The sequence below is a fragment of the Lissotriton helveticus genome, chromosome 1_1, assembly GCF_964261635.1.
Source record: "Lissotriton helveticus chromosome 1_1, aLisHel1.1, whole genome shotgun sequence".
Classification (NCBI taxonomy): Eukaryota; Metazoa; Chordata; class Amphibia; order Caudata; family Salamandridae; genus Lissotriton; species Lissotriton helveticus.
In genome coordinates, this window is record NC_136057.1 from 1,730,276,701 (window position 1) to 1,730,297,123 (window position 20,423).

Below are 20,423 nucleotides of genomic sequence, written 5' to 3' on the forward strand. Positions count from 1 at the left end.
ACCACAAACTAATGAAGTACGTGCTTCCATTCAATAAGTTCAGCAAACTGCTGACAAAGAACCATCTTGAAGCAATACAAAAGTTAGAAACTTGGAAAGGATTTTACTTTGAATGGTGGGGAGGGGGGTCTTCCATAAGTAGCATCTCAGGGTGATTGGGCATTTAGCTGATTTGGTGCAGTATGTTCAGGGATGTAGAAAAGGCCCAGGTCAGTTAGAAGGGTGCCCAGGGACACAATGCCCTACTTCACTTGAGATCCATTTTGTGGGGAGGCAGGGAGCTAGTCATTGGTGGGCAGCAGATAGCATGTGGATATTGAATTGAATAAATTGAGACCAGAGCTTCCTTAGCCCTAGCCTAGATCAGCAGTCACCCTAGCATGGTAGTGAGCCGACTAGTCCATAAAAAGGACATTGGAATGCTCATAAAATTGTCAAAATAACTATGTGGCCTGACCCACGGAGATACGAGGTTTGATGTGTAATCACCAGTTGCTAGAAGTGCCCCCTACAATTCAGTAGTCTGTGGTTATTCCCACCAATATCAAAACATGAACCATGGTGGGGCCATATGGGCAGACTAGTGCAAAAAATAAAAGTTTAAAAACGTGTTCAGGGCAGCTCTGAATGATTTTACGGTGGCTTTTTTGGGAGCAGGAAAAACAGTTGAATGCTAGCCATACAGTTTGTAATGGGTCATTTTCAAGGTGTCAATATACACACACACAGGACTCGAAGCCAGCCCATTGCTGAACATTTGTTGGCTTAATCACTTATTTGCAGCCTTCTAATTGGCCAGCACATGCTGGCTTCACTTCCTATTCTTTCGGCTGGGACATGGACCAAGTAATGGTAGCTTCAGCTTGATTTGCTGTCCTTCCGCTGATCACACTGGTCAAGGTACTGCTCTTATTTTTTTATTCACTTGTCCTTGATGAACCTCCTGGAATTTTAGCTAGGTTTTACTATAGCACATGTACTTCAAAGAACCTCTTTTCTCCTTTGAAATTAATGTTTGACATAGATTAACATATGGTTGAGGGGGGGGGGGGACACAGATTAGCCCCAGGTGCCTCATACCACTTTATAAAATTAGCCTTAGTCACAATGCAAAGCATTTGTGCTACTGCACAGCTTGGCTATATTGTCAAATCCAATAGCTCTCACAGGCGAGACAAGCTGATTTGCTAATGCTTGTTGGTATTGTACAGCATTTTCATCTTTAATTAATCCGGTTTTTGGAACGTCCTCATCCTTTAGACTTCAACTGTGTTGCTTTGGCAGAGCAGGTAGTCAATATCTAGGGGTCGTGAAGGCGGCTGGTGGTACCAAGGTGAGGGATGAGATGGCTTATTCAAACAGCAGAAGAGACCATTCATGGACAGTCATGCAATGGGATTGAATTCAGGCTGGTCTGATGCCAGCCCAGTCAACAGGAATGAAAACGATCAAGGGTGCTAAAGACATATCGGAGAAAAAGCAGGTCTAGTGCTCATCATATGCCAAAGAATCTTGGCTTTAGTGTTGAGGCTGGGGCGTGGCCTGTGGTCAGGACCAGGGACTGGGATGACTCATATCGGTGAGAATCACGGCCTGTGTCAGGGTGGCTGAAATTACGCCCATTATGAAGGAGGATTATGAAATACAATCCAAGCTAGCCACATGACCACACACAACTCATCTGAGGATGAATTTACCAAAAGTGGTCACAATTTGTAGAATCTAGAAGGGATATTTAATGACAGATACCCACACACTAAGTATTTTTGATAGGTCTTCCAAAACGTTGCTTTCCTACGTGTAATCACCAATTTGTTACTTTTACTAAACATTTGGCATCGTATATAGATAGTCCCTTCGCAAGCACACGCTAAACACATGTGACATTACCGGGGCGAGTCACATCATTGCTCAACTCACACACAAATCACAAGACCACAGGGCTGCAACGCGTAAGTTGTGCATGAGTCAAGAGAACAAAAAGCCACAATATGCAATACCAAAATAAAAAACACCAAACAAACAAGTTCAAAGCAAATATCTGCCTCCCACAATCCACCCATGTCCGGTGGGTATAATCTTTAACCAAAGCCTCCCAGCCCACGTATTACCTTAAGTACAGGCCTGTAATCTTTATTCACCTCCTCTGACAGGAGCCAAGCTGGCACAGACAGGTGTTCATTCTCAGCCAAAGAGCTGGAACGCAACCAAGGAACTAATGAAAACGCAAAGCACCAACAGAGGCAATTTTCGAAAGTTGGAAGGATTGCGTTTTGTACAGAATGCAGTCTAAGAAAGGGAAAAAAAATTCGCTCCCCAAAGTTTTGGCAAATAAACTTGAGTAGGTAAAACGCTCGCGCCCTTACAAAACAAATGCAGGGTTTGCCCAAATAGCTGTCTGGCAGCTTTGAAAATTCCCTGTGCCTAGGGCCAATAAAACACTGGGCGAGTTAACATGGTTGCGCCCATGTGACTCAACAGGTGAAGTAGGAATTTTTAGTCAGTCCTGACGGAAAGATAAGCATTGAAGCAACGTCATTAACCCAGCCTATTTGCTGGTGCCCTGGGCACGCTCCGCTTCTGGACACCACAAGAGGGGGAGTGCGCAAAATTCGTGTAATTTGCTGAAACACAAATAAATGTTGCTTTTGCATAGTTGCGCAAATAAAAAAAATAAAAAACTGTCATTTGGGCTGTATTTTAGCATGAAATGTTAACCTAAAATGTGTAGAAAAAAAAGGTCGTGCAAAAAAAATTATATATAATAAGAGGGAACAGCTGCTGTTACTATGCATTTTCGGTAAATTTTTATACCGCAAACGGCACACGGTGTAATGGCACAATTTCATGTAACGAAAGTCAAAGGGGAAATATTACATTAATTACGCTGGCGTAACACAAACTTCACCCAGGGCTACATTAGACCACCTTCCCAAAGTAGTGCGGGATCGTCCATGAGCAACGGAACCCCGGACACCACACGTCCCTCAATGGTTTACACACTGCAGCAGCCCCGAAATCCATGTACCCAATCTTCCACCTCTGAAGAGGGAGGCTTCTGGAGCCATCGTCTTCAACGCATTATACAGGGACGAAAGAGGACAGCGCCCAAAATTACACAGACTAATGATCAGCTCGGGGAAGTTCTAAGCTGATCAATACCCCTCTACAGAAGCGAGGCACAGGAGCCCTCTGGAAGGGAGAAGGCACCGGATTCTGGTCAGAGACTGGAGACGTGTTGCCTTATGCTCTTCCTAAGGAGACAGGCCACTCTCAGACAACTGACAAACTCCACTCAACCGCTCCTGATAATGACAAGCCACCCTCGGACCCTACCACCTTGCAGGAGCCCACTCCCTCCATCTTCTCCACCGGGGAGAGGGCATGGGTCAGAATCTTCTACAAATTTGCCAATACCTTTCCACCACTCGTCCCATGAGGGAGCACCAAGGATTTTAGTCAGAGGGCACCCACTCCTCAACTGGCACATTTGATTCCAAAGGGATTTAGCAGTCTACTCCCTCCAACTGCTAAATCCCCCTCCCTCCAAAAACCACCTCTTCCGACAGCTGGCACGAGCCCTCAGCTTCCTGCCAAGGGCAGGCTCAGACACCTACTTTTTTTCAGTACCACTTCAGGCACCTTTCGCAAGAGCCTTATGAAGGTTTCGAAATCAACAAGATTTGGAAATCTGTTGATCAGACAGATTACAGCTTCACCTCCTCCGGTTACAACAGCTCGTGACTTGGTTTGCCGGAATACAGGGAGGCATCCTGGGACATGTACATGACGATGTCACACCAACCGAGGGCATTGAGAAAACGGCCACCCGGATACACAGAACGCACCCCCATTTAAACCAGAGTCTCGAAAACTGCACACATGCCAGCTTCTCAGAAACGGCACAAATAATCAAGTCAGGGGCGCAACTGACTATTTTCTGGGGAGGAGGGGGGGGGGGGGGGGGGGGGAGAAGAGTGCTAAGACTCCCAGCCAGGGCTCTCTATAGCCCCTTTGAGAAACATCTAATTTTTTTCTAAAACACTACTCATACACACTTAGTCTGTGATCTGCATGGTACACGTTCTTTGTAGCAGTCACATTAACCCTCTGCACTGTGTGGGTGACAGGTGTGCCCATGTGAGTGCACAGTGAGTGATGTAACAGTGAGAGAGGAGTGACTTTAGGGTGAGTGAGTTGCCATATCAGTTTGGGTGTGGATGTAAATGCAGAATGGGACGAATGAATGTATCGTTAGTGATAGGCTTGTTTGAGTGAGATGCAGAGTGAGCAGTGAGGGGGATAGGTGAGTAAAGTGTCACAGGAGTGCGGGGAGAGCAGTGTGCCCGTGTGACTGTAGGGTGAGGTACAAGGTGAACAGCGCATGAGGACCGTGAGTGCAGAGTGCTCATGTGCCCGCAAGGTAAGTGGAGGGAGAACAGCGTGAGTTCATGGTGAGTGGCATAAGTGCAGTGTGGTCACGGAGTGCAAGATGAGCGGGTGGTGTGAGTGCAGGGTGATCAGTGAGCGTACATGGTGATCCCTGTGAGTGCAGGGTGAGTAAACAGCGAGTGCCGCAAGAAGGAGTAGCGAGTGGTCTGAATGCAGGGAGCTTTCCCAGACACTAAGAAGTAACTCAGCACGTTATTGAGAGCTGCAGTAGGGTTTCAGATACAAGTTAAACTATTGCTTTTATGGCATTATTCAGGATCAGGGTAGGAATGGCCATAGCAGGCACCAGGCGTTTTCAGTGGGCCGGAGGCCGGTTTGCAGCAGTGCTGCAATATCGCCCCCTGTACCAAAAGCTGCTGCAGTGTTTTCCATGCACCACTACCTCACCTCGCCCCCCCCCCACCCCCACACACAGTGGCCGGTCCATTGCCAAGGCTGGTTTTCGTTACCAGCCCGGCCCTGTTCAGGGATGGAGGGTGCAGGAAATAAATGCTGTGCTGATCCTGCAACAAACTTCCAGTCTTGTGATTAGGGTTGCCAACTCATATTGATGTCCCCGGCTGTACAAAAATACGCAGTGACCTAAAGCCTATTTTCAGCACTTATTTGTGTATACTTGGAACAGCAAATGAATAGAAAGCTTTTTTAAATTGTGTTCTAGGGCTGCCTAAATGATCCATGACTGATAAGACAGAAAAGCCACAAGGCAAATACATACTTTCTGTATTCTTAACGGAGGACTCTGACCCAGAGAGACGAAGCCTTCAAGTGCACCAGGGCACTTGGTACATCGGCACACGAGGTCTCCTGCCCACTCCTTGCCGCACCCGCTTCGCGGGTGCCGCATCGCTGCTCTGTAACAGCGCCAGCAGCCTTCCTGGAGGAGACGCAAGGACCCATAGCGGCAAGGCAGTAAGGGGCGCGAGACACCAGCAGGGCTGCGAGCGTGCGGGGACTTCATTTCCTAGAAGTCCCTGCGAGACCACGGAAGAGCTTCCGGTCCGCTCTCCCTGCTGGCCCGCCCCCCACCCATCAAAGTTGTTCAAAAAGCGTTCCCGTTCTCGCCTTCAGCGGGACACTTACTTTCTGTATTCTTAACAGAGGACTCTGACCCAGAGAGACGAAGCCTTCAAGTGCACCAGGGCACTTGGTACATCGGCACACGAGGTCTCCTGCCCACTCCTTGCCGCACCCGCTTCGCGGGTGCCGCATCGCTGCTCTGTAACAGCGCCAGCAGCCTTCCTGGAGGAGACGCAAGGACCCATAGCGGCAAGGGGTGCGAGACACCAGCAGGGCTGCGAGCGTGCGGGGACTTCATTTCCTAGAAGTCCCTGCGAGACCACGGAAGAGCTTCCGGTCCGCTCTCCCTGCTGGCCCGCCCCCCGCCCTTTCGGCGCTCACTACATAAAGGCAACTAACTCCCGCAGCGCGGGACGCAGCCCGGGCTAAGACTGGGCAAAGACAGGGCCGTTAGAGTACGGAAGAGTCCGGTCCGGCCCACTACCCTAACGTCTACCTCTCGGCCTCCTCAATACAGGTATTTACAAACAACCTGAGTCCCTCATTATCCGGTCAAGCTATCACCGACCCCAGGTGTACAACCTTCTGTAAAATGAACACGAGAACCACCAGGCAGAGAAAGAAATCTAAAAAAAATGGTATAGGTGATCAATTACTAGGTCCAATGGATGACTTTCTGGCCAAAGCGAATACTTTTATAGATCAGAGCATAACCTTAATCGAGGGCAGAGTTTCCACGGAACTGGCAATTGCGCGTCGCTCATCAATGGGATTACTTGCAACAGCAAAAACCCCGGAAGTAAACCCAGCCACAATGCAAACGGCGACGACAACTAACAGACTTAGTCTACCCAACAATGTCGATTTGTCAGCTTCACAAATATCCGTATCCCTCTCAGAAACTGATCTTGAGAATACCCCTGATATTTTTCCCGATCCCACACCCGAAGAAACCAGACAATTGAGAGGCAAGCGGGAGGGGGCTGTAAAAAAACGTAATACTAAAAACACATTGGACCATACTATAAACACCATAACATCTAAGCATCCAGTATTGCCTATTGACACAAACGTCCCAGTTGCAACTAATTACCCCGTTCCCTCAACTAATAACGTGGTAACAATCCATCACGTTCCGCGTGATCCCTCTGATTTTTTAATGCCAGTTTCACTAACTTCAGAACATATAGGAAGACAACGGGAAACAGCAAAATTAGTTACAGAGATAGCGTTTCTTTTAAACTCCCACATACGCCCACTAGAAACTAGACTTAGTAATAGAGAGGCAGCTAACAAAAATCTGTGGCTCTTTAAAATTCACATCCCCACAACCTCATACCAAGCCCACTGCAAACTCAGAACACACTGTTCCTAAGAAAACTTCAACTGTACCTCCCCCACAGTCTAAAAAACAAACCACATCGATTACTTCGACAAACCTTACTAATCATAAGAAGCCGACCCCCATGCCTTTGGTCATCCCTTCTCAAACTAGTCCCCAACCATTACCCACTGTAAACCCCACCTCCACAAAAAATCCTGCCCCCAAAACACCTGCACTTAAAACACCCGCGCCAACAAACCCTAAACCACCTCAAATAAAAAACGCCCCGAGACCGACAAGCGAACAAGTGCCCACCTTTAATTTACCACCTGAGGCCACCCCATATGTGGTAGTTATGACGGGGGTCCCCGAACTTATAGGTGAAGGGACAGAACCAAACTGGTCACTAAAGAACAAGGTCCAGTTTTGGTTGAATACTAATCGTCCTGTCCCGCCACCTTGGAAAAATAAAAGCAAAATCGCCTCAGTTTCCAGGACCTCGTGGGTAGGCTATAGGAAAAAAACAATCCGAGGAGACTGTATAGTCATTACGTTCGAGGATCCCAATATAGCCGACTATATCTGCTCATGGGATCATAACAATTCCTCCGGGGGGATTGTCACAAGACCCCTGTCTTACTTCTACCCGAAAAGGTTCAACAACAACAACTACCAAAGTACTTTTGATAACATGTAGAGGAAGCCTATCCCGCAACCATGGGAGCTTGAACCTGCCGTCCCCAATCCTGTAACACGATTTACCGAACCTATTAACTTTCGGTATCCATCAAATTCGAACTACCAGCAGAGAGAAGTCCCATGGCAGATCGTGGGCCCTCAAAACAGATTTGGAAACTGGGAGCAATGGGAGAGACCATCTTACCATCCCTTCGCTCCCAATTATGAAGGCACCAGTAACGGCCAACACTGGCTAGGCTTCCCGACCACGAACAGGTTCAGTGGCCTGGAAATGGTCGATTGACAAACATCTAAATCACAGGAGCCCTTATCAACTACAATAGCATTTTTACACCCAAACCCGGGGCCTACCCAATCCATACCACACAATTACAATGTCGCACAGCAATCTGAACCCACCCAGCTTTCCTTGATTTTCTGGAACGTTGCTGGACTCCGCAACAAGATTGAGGATGGTTCGGCAGCAGTCTTCTTGAACGATTATCAAATCATCTCCATTCAAGAAACATGGGCAATAGCTGCCCTCCACCTAGTGGGATATAGAACTTTTAACTCTCCCGCCCTTCCCAGTGTCTCAGGTAGACCCAAGGGGGGTCTGGTAATCTACATGGCCAACACTATTGTAGACATAAAGATCATCAAGACTGACCTTTTCCCGAACTTTCAGATCCTTACGCTCTCTGCAGGGAAAAAAACTCGCATATCAATAGTAAACATATATAACAACTTGGACCCCGACAAATTTCTGATCACTCTTGACCAAATTCAAGACAAGTTAACAGAGCATACCCACTATAAACAAAAAGCGGACACTTCCTATGTGATTTGGGGTGGTGACTTCAATTTGCATCCGTGCCTAAACATTGATGTCTGTGGAATAGTAGATGAGTCAGACAATCCTTTAACTCACTTTACCCACTCAGCAGTGGGGTCTGCTATGAACAAATTATCAGACTTGGATCTCCTTATTTTGAATCCTGTTCAACAAACTAACAATAAACTCGAGCCAACTTATAGAGGAAGGGGCCATGAGACCACCGTGGACTATATATTAATTACAGAAGCTTTAAAATCGCGAATTGGAACACTTAAAATCTTGGAAAACTGTCTCAGTGACCACTCCGCTCTTAGCCTTAGTCTTCAACTATATTACGCGAACCCTCTGATGGTAACAATAGCCAACACTTTATTACAGAATAGGCTCGAGCTGCATAAGACTAATGGCTTTACCATTAAATGGAACAAAGTGGACCCTAATATTCTTACGAAGAGACTTGTTACTCTTGCCTATAAAAACATCATGATCTGTCTTGATTCCCAAGCGGAGGCGAATCAAATCTTAGAAAACTTCAATACCATCATAGAATATGTCAAAAACCTGTTAACCAGATCTTATAACCAAAATAAGCAAAAGACCACAGGCTGGTTCAACAGAGATTGCACGAAAGCACAAACTAACTTGAGGAAAGCACTCGGAGAAACTAATAGAGACCCAATAAAGATCCAAGGCCTCAGAAGACGAGGAAAAAATACTATTGCCAGAAAGACGAGGAAAAAAGAACTAAAAACATCCCTTTGGAAAGCACTACACGAGAGTGCACTCGCGAAGGACTCCCAGGCTTTCTGGAAAATAGTCAAATCCCCTTCATTAACTGATCCCAGCGGACCAAAAATAGACGTGGCCATTGATGAGATCACATGGACGAGTCATTTTTCGAAAATCTTTCAATCTACATCCAACAATGAGTTGTATCAGGCTGCACACAATCCAGTCACCTTCCCTATCTCTGGAAGTCGATCTACAAGATTTCGAAAAAGCTTTATCCCTAAGTAGGCCCCGGAAAGCTCCTGGTCCCGATGGGGTCCCCGTTGATTTATTCAAATTTCTTCCCGACCTCTGGACCCCAATAATTACGAGAGTTTGCATGGCAACTATGGAACTCGGATTGTTGGACTCATGGTCATCATCAATAATGGTCCCCATTTTCAAGAAGGGGGACAGGCAAGACGTCAAGTGTTATCGCCCAATCTCCCTTCTTGATTCCCTAGGTAAAGTGGTTGGCAGAGTCCTCCTTGGCAAATTGCAACAGTGGGTAGCGGATGAAAACATTCTCTGACCTACAGTTCGGTTTCAGGGAGGGCTTTGGAACTATTGACCAAGTATTGAACCTCTCCTTGCTTACATCTAAGTATACCCTCGCAAAAACAGGGACAATTTTCATGACATATGTGGATTTGTCATCCGCATTTGACTGTGTCTCACATTCCAAGCTTTGGTTGCTGCTGAATAAGATGGGGGTCGACCCCCCCCTTTTGGACTATCTAAGGGAACTCTATAGCGGGGCCACAGCGAGAGTGAGGTTTGGTACAAGAGGAGAACTGACGGCACTGTTTGGGGTAGAGAGGGGTGTGAGGCAAGGCTGCGTCCTCGCCCCCTTTCTATTTTCATTATACACCAACAGTCTCGAAGAGTGTATGCTGAAGGGGGGGAAGAGACCTCCCAAAAGTAAAAGATCGCCTGATCCCCGCTCTGCTCTACGCGGATGATGCCGTCATTTTAGCCCGAACCCCAATTGAACTACAGAAACTACTGACCAAATACGCAGATTTCATGGCTGCCCTGGACCTGCACATAAATGTAAAAAAACCTTTGATATGGTGGCAGGTGGCGCAAAAAAACATGTAAAAACCATTTTTCAGAAAGAACAAAGAATTGAAAGAACCTCACAATACCCCTATTTGGGCATAATGATAGATGATGCCCTAAATTGGAAACCGGCGGCAGAGGCCAGGAGACATCTTTTTAAAAGAGCGATTATGGCACTTGTGAGATTCTCAAACAGACTAGGGAAAAAACCCCAAGTCGAACTGCTTCAAATATATGCCGCAAAGTGCCAATCCATTGCATTATATGGTGCTGGGATCTGGGGGCATATTAACACCAGCCCCATTCAAAAAGAGGAAAACTCCTTTATGCGATTCCTCCTATCAACACCACGAGGCACTTCCATCTATGCCTCGCACATTGAATTGGGAATCCCCTTCATTGAAGACCTGATTAAAATTCAACCTCTAATGCTTTGGAGAAGAGTCTGGTTATCCGAAGAAAATAACTTGACAAAAAATATTCTTCGAGATATCATGGAGTTGGACAACGCAAAAAAAATACCCTGGCTCACATACATTAGAAAATTCCTCTATGATCTAGGGATCGAGAAATACTATAACAACCCAGAACTAATGAGTGAAATTTCTAAAAAAGTTCTAAAACAACAGCATTGAGCCACCTTGACTCCCTGAGACTAGCAACGATGGCCACAAAAAAAACTGCCATGCATGCAATTTTGATTCAGCAGACCTTGAAAATTCAGCCATATCTCACACTGGAGATTTCCACCTACGAAAAGATGCTCCTAACAAGGTTCAGATTGAACCCATTTTTCAGACTGGTGACTTTTCCTGATAAAAACAACTGGAGCACCCAAATGGTCCTGTGCCCCTGCGATGATCATTCTCACCAGTCCACCATCCATACAGTACTTTTCTGTAAGTTCTATCACCCACATCGAAAGACATGGCTTATTCCTTTATTAAAAAAATGGGGTTATAGGCAGTGTCGCCCAGCGATGTTATCACTTCAACTTTTGGACTCTGAATGTACGGTATACCATGTACTAAACTTTTTAAAAAGTATCATGAGACATAGGAATAATTTGTAAAATCGTAATTCATTACCTTTTTTCTCTTCGTAATGTCTTAAAACATAAATGTAATCGCCTTTTAAACAAATGTTTTTAATATCATGTTATCTTTTATGGCTTTTTCAAACTGTAAAAACCGAATAAAGATTATTATTATTATTATTATTGTTACTATTTTGTTTATGCCCCTATCATGGTCAAGGCGAGGCCTTTGCAGACTCTTTAAACAAATGGCTGGTATTTTTTGTTTGGCAACATTACTATGTTCCTTTCCATGAAATGTATTGTCACACTATGGCAGTCAAAGTTAAATACAATCGTAAGGAATAGGAGTGGGGGCCCAGGGGGTACTGGAACCAGAAAAAAAGCAAGTCTCGTTAGCCAGTTAACGGTATGTAAATATGCTAATTGTCTTTAAAAGACGTGTGAAAAACTCGGGCGTGCAGGAGATAAGACTCCAGACACTGCACAGGAGAAAGACGGGGGAGTGGGGGCATGAAGCCCTTCCAGCTCTACGGGCGTAGCTCGCCTGCAGTGGCTTCAGCAGCATCAGCCCTCTGAGGCTGCACGCCCTTTGAGAGCTCAGCACCCATAGGTGGATAAGGGGCGCTTTACTTCGAGGCAGATTTAAGCTTCAGCGCGGTCAGCGGTGGGTGGTCCCAGTCACTGGGAAACTGGGTGCTGTAGGTCTGACTCGAGGAGCACCGGCAGAGCGGTGTGTGACGCACAGTGCTGAACAGCGGGGAGTGTTGTATGCCAGACAGGCCTGTGATGCACTGAGAGGTATGGGGCTCCAGGTAAGAGCCGGCATGGGCGCGGTTTTAAGTCTCCGGTTTGCATGTGTGGAGCAAAGCCGGCTTGCCGGAAGTTGCACAACTGTCCTCTTGCACGTCAGTGAACCGTGTGATACTCCCAAGTGGGTAACATTTCAGTCACATGACGCCACAGGGCGCGTGAGTCATGGGACATCCTCTGATGTCAGCTGTGCCACGGTGCAGCAAGGGCTGCCTCCAAGCAAAACTGTTTAAAACACAAAACATGCAGTGGATTAAAAAGTGATTACAAATACTTTAGAATACTGAGCCACGAACTTATACAAAGGGAAGAATGCAGGAGGAGAGGGCAGATTGTATGGTGAGGGCCAACTATGTGGTGGGGGGGCGGGGTGTCACAAAATGATCACTCGCTCCATAGTAAAATACCATCAACCAAACTCAGCCAGCTCAATGACACGCATCATCAGGTTTCACCACAGCAGCTCAATAGTGTCCACAGTTTGCACAGAAGGTGGAAAGATCACACACATCTCCCCTTGTCACCCCTCCATGTGGCGCACCACAATGTGACTGCTTTGGTCACATCCACCCAGTCGGGAAGTTGTCAGCTCAAAGTGGCCAACTACAACCTATTCACAGAACCGTGGAGATTGATGAATGGGTGGGTACCGACCTGAATTTCCGGCAACAGGGACAGGACCCACGTTTTTGGCTGGCACTTCTTAAAGTGCTTACACCCAAGAACCACTATATATAACAATTTAATGGAAGTGTGGTAGTGGGAAATTGTGCCCAAAAATTCAATCCTAATGTCCAGAATTAATGTAGCCCAAAATGCATTCTCTGGATTATATGTTTGTTTATTGGAAGCGAATCCAAAGGAAATAAAGTGAAAAAAACAGCAGACACGGGTTTGGCCTATGTGGCTAAATAGGCCATGGGCTCTCAAGACTATAATCTTGTAAAGTCATGCGACATGCACATCATTGCTCTTCCAGTCACTGCAGGCCTTGTGAAATGGCGATCAATGGGCGAAACACGTGTCGGCTGTTTTCACTATTTCCTTTGGATTTGCTTCAAATAAATTAACATAAATCCGAGAATGCATTTGGCACAACATTAACAGGACATTAGGATTGAATTTTTGGGTACAATTTCCCTATACCACACTTCCATTAAACTATTCATAGAATAGACCAGAGAAAGGACCCGCAGCTCCAGCGTAGTGTTTGGAGGAACCCCCACCAAGATCACAATCACACGGGTATGGTGTTTGGAAAAAGTTTAAGCCCCAAACACCCCTCGAAACAAACAGAAAGCACCTCCACTGGTCTGACCTCTAGAGAGAACAAAGGAACACGTGCAAGGCAGAAAGTTACAGGAACCAGGGGTCCGGTGCTGCATCAAGCACTGGAAACCCTTTCCATGCGGAACATCTGAACCCCATGACGCCCAGCGCCAAGAACTTAAATGGTGCGAGAGATGAACATCCCTTATTTGCCCCCCACGCGAGATCCAAGAACATTTGGCTGAACCACCACAGGCCCGCATTGTACTGTAGATGGCCGCAGAAAATGGGTACTGCAGTGGAAGAAAGGGGATGCTAGGAACCTTCTCCAAGTAGTAAAACTGGACCCTCCGAGAAACAACCAAAGAACATAGTACAGGATGCATTCCTAGTCCGGAAAGCAGCAACATTCTCCCTAACAAATTACTCAGAGAACTTGACCATGCCCTTGCTCCTTTTAGACCCCATCCTCCATCTGTTCGTTGCCCCCCTGTAATTTACCCGAGTCCAAGACTTATGTTACACTGCATACCTCACGTAAATCTGTACATAACTACCTCAGGGAAGATTATGCTCTGAAATGCCCATCCTTGCATCTCACTTCCTCCGAACATGTGCTCTAGCATTCGTATATACTTTTTCCACTTTGTTGATATGTACTCACATTTTATGCAACTCTGGTTTTTGGCTGCTTCTTGCTTTCATACCTCACAATATTTCATCTACTCCTTTCTTACAGAAAACTTATTTTATTGGCTCTCTATGTACCTCAAGTTTCTGCAGTTGTGCTTACTCTGTAAAGTGCTAGAGTCATGATCTTAAGTGCTATGTTGTCATGCTCGTTCACTAACTTGGGGCAATATGGTGCACCTACTCTGCCCTACCCTTACTACTCCCTACTATATCTACCTCAGAACTTTCAGCCTCACAACCCTCTATCGGATTCAGAACTTTATATACCCCTTTTATTTATGCTTTATGTAACTGGCACTTGTTGCTACTTTGCCTACATTTCCCGCTGTAGGCCATTTGCCCTTTTTTACAGTTACTATATATTTTTATCCATGCACGTCATGTGCTTGCTCTGTAAAGTGCTGATACCTTTGAGTCTAGGTCGCGCTATATAATACATACATCCTGCCAAAAAACCCACACATTACTAGGACGTACAACGGGAACCGGGCAAACGTAGACGCTAGAGGGGATGACCCATGCAGCAGGTTTGGTATAGGAAAAAGCAACTGGGCAAGGCCGGAATTAAGTAAGACCCAAAGTTCTGCAAAGAGGAACTCAAGTAGGACGACTAAACAGGGCTGTGGGTTGAAGGATCCGTCTCTACAACAGTCAGATTCTAGGAAAGTATGCTCAACAGCCAACATGTACGACAAACTAACCCCCGGGCGAGGAAACCACGGGGCGGAGGCATGGAGACTCAAGTTCACACAACTTCTGTACAGTGCTCAAGGAAACCACATTTCACAAGTGACGTTCCTGTGCTGCACAAGGCCACGCCCTCCAAGCAACCATTCCACCAATTTCTGACCCACACCTAGTTTGGTTTTCGAAACTGAAGGACTGACACCAGCATAACTCAAAAGCACCACGTCGGTGACTGACAGTTGGCACGACTAATCGCAAAGCTCCCTTTGGTTCCGGAAAATGGAAGCGCATGGCCAGAAGCGGAGGGGGCATGCCAAGATCTCATTGTCAGACATACATAAATAAGGGAACTACAACAATTCAGGGCGCATGCACGCATGAGAAATCAGATAAGGTAATTTCAGATGGGAAATATCCAACACCTTGATCAATCTCCACTCACTGAAGCGACAGGGTACTGAACAGGGAATAAGTATAAAACGAACTAACAGTGATCGAGGGAAGACAACGGTTTTGTAGAGGTCACAAGTGTGGGAAATTACATTCCAGACCTAGAGCAGACAGAGGTTCACATCTCCAGCACATTACTTGGAAAAACACGTTCTGAGCATTGGGCACTCTGCTCCCAGTCTGAATAGTCATCACCTCTGGGTAAAACAGGAAATAATCCAGGCAACAGAGTGATGACTGGACAAGGTAGACAAGTAAAGGCAGCTCATGAAAGGGTTGTTTAAGCCGAGGTAGCTACGAACCACACTACCCTCAGAAGGAAGAGAAGGCACAGCTATGAAAAGGAATTACCATCTAGTAGTATTGTATGTTGTCCTCCTAGACCACCACCATGTTTAAATTAGCCACCTACACCCCCCCCCCCCCCGAGTAGGTCAGCATGCATGTTTAGTCAGGCTCATCATCCAGTGCAAATCAAGAGCACTTACCAAGGATCAGCAGCTCACTGCCACCCCTGCCTGTCAGAACCACAAGTTCAAAGAAATCCACTAACTGAAGAACCTACCCCTGTGGCTGGGGTCAGACATGTGGGGTGTCTACAGCCAGACCCACCCAGCAAAACCATGGCATGGTGAAACAGGGTTCCAGACTCCTAGACTACCACTTACGGATCTACATTGCCCTTGGAGAACTAGAGGGAAAAATTAGATTCAGCCTCCGCCAGTACACACTGTTACTCCTGGAGGCACCAACATCCTGATCCTCAGGTTTGAACAAAATATCATCCCAGGAAATCGAGAATGCGACGGTAAAGCAAGCACCATCGAAGCCGCAGAGTAAAGGCGACAGCTACCAAACTGGTCGAGATACAGGTCTTTAAACATTTAAAGCAGTACACAGGGTTCTTTCAATCTCAATCCAGTCATCTTGTGATCCATGACGCTCTAACAGTAACTGATAATATCGCACAATACTGGTCATGGATAAAGCTGCTCATTGGCCAGCGGTCTAGACTAGGACTCACTAGCCACTCCTCTCCAAAATATGAGACAAGAGCGCAGAGCATGCTGGCAAGACGGGCAATGGGTCTCAGTCTTCAATGCACGACCTGCATTTTAAAGTCATCTGAAAAAGGACTTTAGTCAGGTAAAAAAAAAAAAAAGGAATCAGTGGGGTGGGAGCTGTAGAAGGATATCCCTTGCACCAGTCTGGCGCAATGAAAGCTTCGGAGGCCATGACACTGGTATGACCGCAGCATAAACTGAAATTAGTGATCCCACCGATTCCTTCACACCTCACCCCAGGACTACAGATTATTCCACCAAGAAGCCCACATACCCCCAGGTCACATCTATTACTATGTCACCACTAGCTTCAAAGAAGACAGCAAAACCAGTATGCTGGTGCCATTTCAGGTGGCTCTGGCTGCCAGTGGTAGACTGGCTACATGGGAAGCAATCTGCTCACAGGAAAACCGAACATTTTACACAACAGCTTCAACAAGACTACTGCAGAAGCAGCACCTTCATCTGCAGAGTCAAGGCACATGCAAAGGGGGAATGCAGAATAGTTCACTTCAACAACAAGAGGGCTCATTGTAGGATGAAGGGCTCATTGTAGGATGAAAGGCTATCTGATCAAATGTCAAGGATGGGTAACAATAGAATTTAAGGTCAAACCCATTCCATTGGTTTAAAATGACACCCAGCCAATAAGCAACCTCCAGAGAAGACTGCCGTCAAGCCACATGATTTCTACCACCCTACTCAGTCGGGCATGAGAGCCTCATACTCCATGGAATCTGCCCTTCTGCTAGCCACTGAAACACCAGGGAAAAAAGTGCAGATGTCGGACTAACTTCTGCATTGGTCCTCTTGGACCAAAGCGTGGCGTTCAACAGTCTCGCATAGCCTTCTCCTTCAAAGACTTGGTCAATGCGGTGTTGAAGGAAGTTCTTTCGATGGATACGCCCTTCTCTTCATGATTGGAGCTTTCAAGTCTCCCAGAGACTTTTCCTACCAGAAAGGATGCCTTTATTGCAAAGAGTTCCACAGGGCTCTATTTTAAGCCCCATTTTGTTCAATATTTATATTGGACACCTTGCGGGTATTGTGGAAAGACAATGTGACAATTGTGTAATAAGCAGATGACAGCTTTTGGTCACAAGATCGGGAAGCCTCAGCCATCCATTTCTCTTGATGCCTAGAAGAGCTAAGGCACTTGGATGGCCAACCAATGCCTTAACCCCTTCGATGCTGGCCCGTTTCTGCCGCTGTGCGGTAAACAAATGAAGAGGGCGGGGCCGTGACGAACCCCAGCCGCCATCCTCACACGAGCGCCGCAGAGCGTGACGGCTGGGGTTAGTCACCAGCATGGAAGGGGTTAAACTTAATGGCAACGAAGCAGATTTACTGATTGTAGGAAAAGTGCCCCCTATCTGGACCTCCACCTGGTGGCCCCGTCTCCCCAGTACAAACTCCTGCTCCCAAAGCAGTAACCAAAAATCTTGGGGTCTGGTTCAACTCAGAACTCTCCTTTGACAGTCAAGTCCGAAGAGGAGACTAGCCGATAAGTGTTTTGGAATCCTTAAAATCTTGAGGAAACGTATCGATCTCCCCGAAGCAGCCAGAAAGACTATTGTGCATGCCCTGGTCACGTCTCAACTGGACTACGGTAATGTACAATATTTGGGGCAGCCAAGGGAAGTCTGACCAGGCTCACATGCATTCAGAATGCCACAGCACACCTTGGTCTCCCAGAAGATACTCAGACTATAAAGCTTGGAATACTCTCCATTGGCTGCCTGTCAATAGAATAATTAAATGTGCTTCTGCTACAAAATTTGGTGGAATAGGAGACCCAGCCATCTTCGACCCTTTATCAGGCCTTCTATTCCTTCCTGCACCCTCTATCAAGTGGATCCTTTCAGGCTAAGGTTCCCAAAATTCATTAAGTGTGAATGAGTGCTCGCTCCTTCAGTTACCTGGCATCAAAAATCTGGAATTCTCTACCCTTGATGTAGAGATCTGACTCGGCAGAACAATTTCCACAAACAGAAAACTTTTATTTACAGCGTAACTCTGTACCTTTTTTTGTTACTAGCTTTGGGTCTGATCTAGTTCTTCTAGGTCAGATTCTTGCATGGGGACCTTTCTGTGTAACCAGGTGCTTTATAAATGGCATTTGATTGGATTGATGTGAGAGTGTTTTCAGGGGCCGAGCAGTAAACCTTTCCTGGGTTTGCTGCAAAGCCTGCACTTCAGCCCCTTAAGTTGTTCGAGAGGGAGGGGGGCGCAGGAGCTCATGTGACCAGTGCTGGTAGCACAGCACATGTGGAAACAGTCAAGGGTTTACCCCTGGCATCTTAATTTACAGTTTAGCCTTAGCACATCACATGCTCAAGCCTAGGGCTGGTGAGATGAGCACTCTCAAGAATGCGGGCTTTGGAGCAGGGGTGAGGGAGACAAGTTGTGCTGCAGTTTAAAGCAGCCTCTTATCCACAAATTTAGGGCGGGATTTAAAAAAAAAAATGTGTTATGCCACAAATAACCCTCAAGTCGAGACCAGTATGTGGAAACCAAAGTCAAAGGCGTTTATTTTTTGGATGGGGTTAGTAAAGGATTTCCTTTACACAAAGGGAACACGATATTCCCAACAAGCTTTAATGCATGCCTCAGAGCAGAGGAGTCTTGTAGACCACAGCCAGTCCCCATACCAAAGTAGCACTGACAATCAGTTTTAGACCCAACTGCTCCTCGCAGCCATAAGAAATGTGAATTTAAAGTGTGTTGAAAATAAATACCAGGTAAGTCTCACTGGCATGAGGCCTGTCAATCGGGGAGAGGATTTACAGAGTAGGTGTTTTAGTCCTAGTCTTTATAATAGTCTTATTTACAGAGCTCTGCTGAGAGATACTGAGGCTTTTACCCCCTGCCTGCAGACACTAAAAGTTTAATCAAATTAGTTTGGGCCATCATTATTGACCATGACTGAGGCGAGAGATCAGTCGGCAGTGCAAGGTCCTCCTCAACTGAGGAGCGGCAGAGGAGAGTACAGGTCATAAAAAGAGGACACTTGTTGCAAATACGAGAATAGGCACAGATGTCCGGAGATGCCACTGGACGAAGCTCGTGGGCATAGAAGGAGCTTTGCTCCCATTTGTACACAACATAGCTACTGTGTCTAGGTTAGCGCCGGTCAGGGCGATCTGTTAGATCAGCCAGAGGCATTTTATTGCGTGAAAGATGCCCTGGCAGACCTCAAGCTGCTGTACTAGCGGAGAGTTCCTATTTTTAATTTTAAACCGAGGTTATTTCCCCTTACAGAGTAGAAACTGAATGGAAATGTTAGGAGGGCAGGAGACTGCCTCTTGATGCAACAAGTGAAAGCGTCTGGGGAGATTGAGCAACACACCAAAAGCTCTACGTCTCACCAGCATGTGCAGGGTGCCAGCCAGGCCACAGCCATGCTATGGTTTACCACACTGACATGTTTCCTTCAGAGCTTCAGAAGGGATTGGGTGCAAAGCCCTGCACAAAAACGGAGGCTTTTTCGACCCTGTAGGAGTAGGCAATGTCTGGGCCTTTACCAAATGTGGAGTATCTGCTCGGGCTGCCATCCTGGATTACGACTCCCATACTTTCAACTTTCCTCCCTCAGGTGCGTTTGTACATCAGTGATCACAGTACACGCCCTGCTCTTATCAAAAGCCTGCTTTCCCGCTGCCAATCTTATTTCAGCCACCATTTTACAAGAGTGTTCCTGCCTTGCGCATTTTTTCAGAAGCGGATTACTCCGCCTTTTGTAATCACCAACCCTTTGAGTAAGGGCACAGCACCCCTCTTCCCTGGGTGACGCGATGCAGCCACCTGGGTCAGTCCCCACATCCCAGTATACCCCACCTACCCCAACCTAGATAACCTATAACCCCGGTGGCTTAAAAGACCCCCAGTGGTTTGTTTACTTCCGGGTTGGCCTTGCATATTATATATAGCCTGGTTGCTTTAAAAGTACAAGAAAGTCAACTCAATGTAAACCGAGTCTCCTCCACCTCACACTTGTACGCACAAACTATTAAACCCTGCACCCCAAAGCAAGAGTACCTATCAAGTCTCACAAACCAAAAAGCACCCCACACAGGCTCAGAACAACCCACAGCACTTGCAACCACACACCGCATGGTGTAGCCTGCTTCGCATGCAGGGCGAGCGCTTCACCACCACATAGGACTCTTAAGCACTTTAAATGCTGCAATACATAGCGCCAATGATCCTATAAGAATCAGCCCTGTCGGCTTAGGATGAGGAAACCTGCCCAGTGAAGCCCTGGTGCCG

At 46.6% G+C, this 20,423-nt stretch overlaps 1 protein-coding gene across 2 annotated transcripts in view; it reads right to left on the reverse strand.

Annotated features, from left to right (window-relative positions):
- Positions 1-20,423, reverse strand: part of CD63 (CD63 molecule) — a 129,472-nt gene that overhangs the window by 35,270 nt on the left and 73,779 nt on the right. The window lies entirely within an intron of this gene.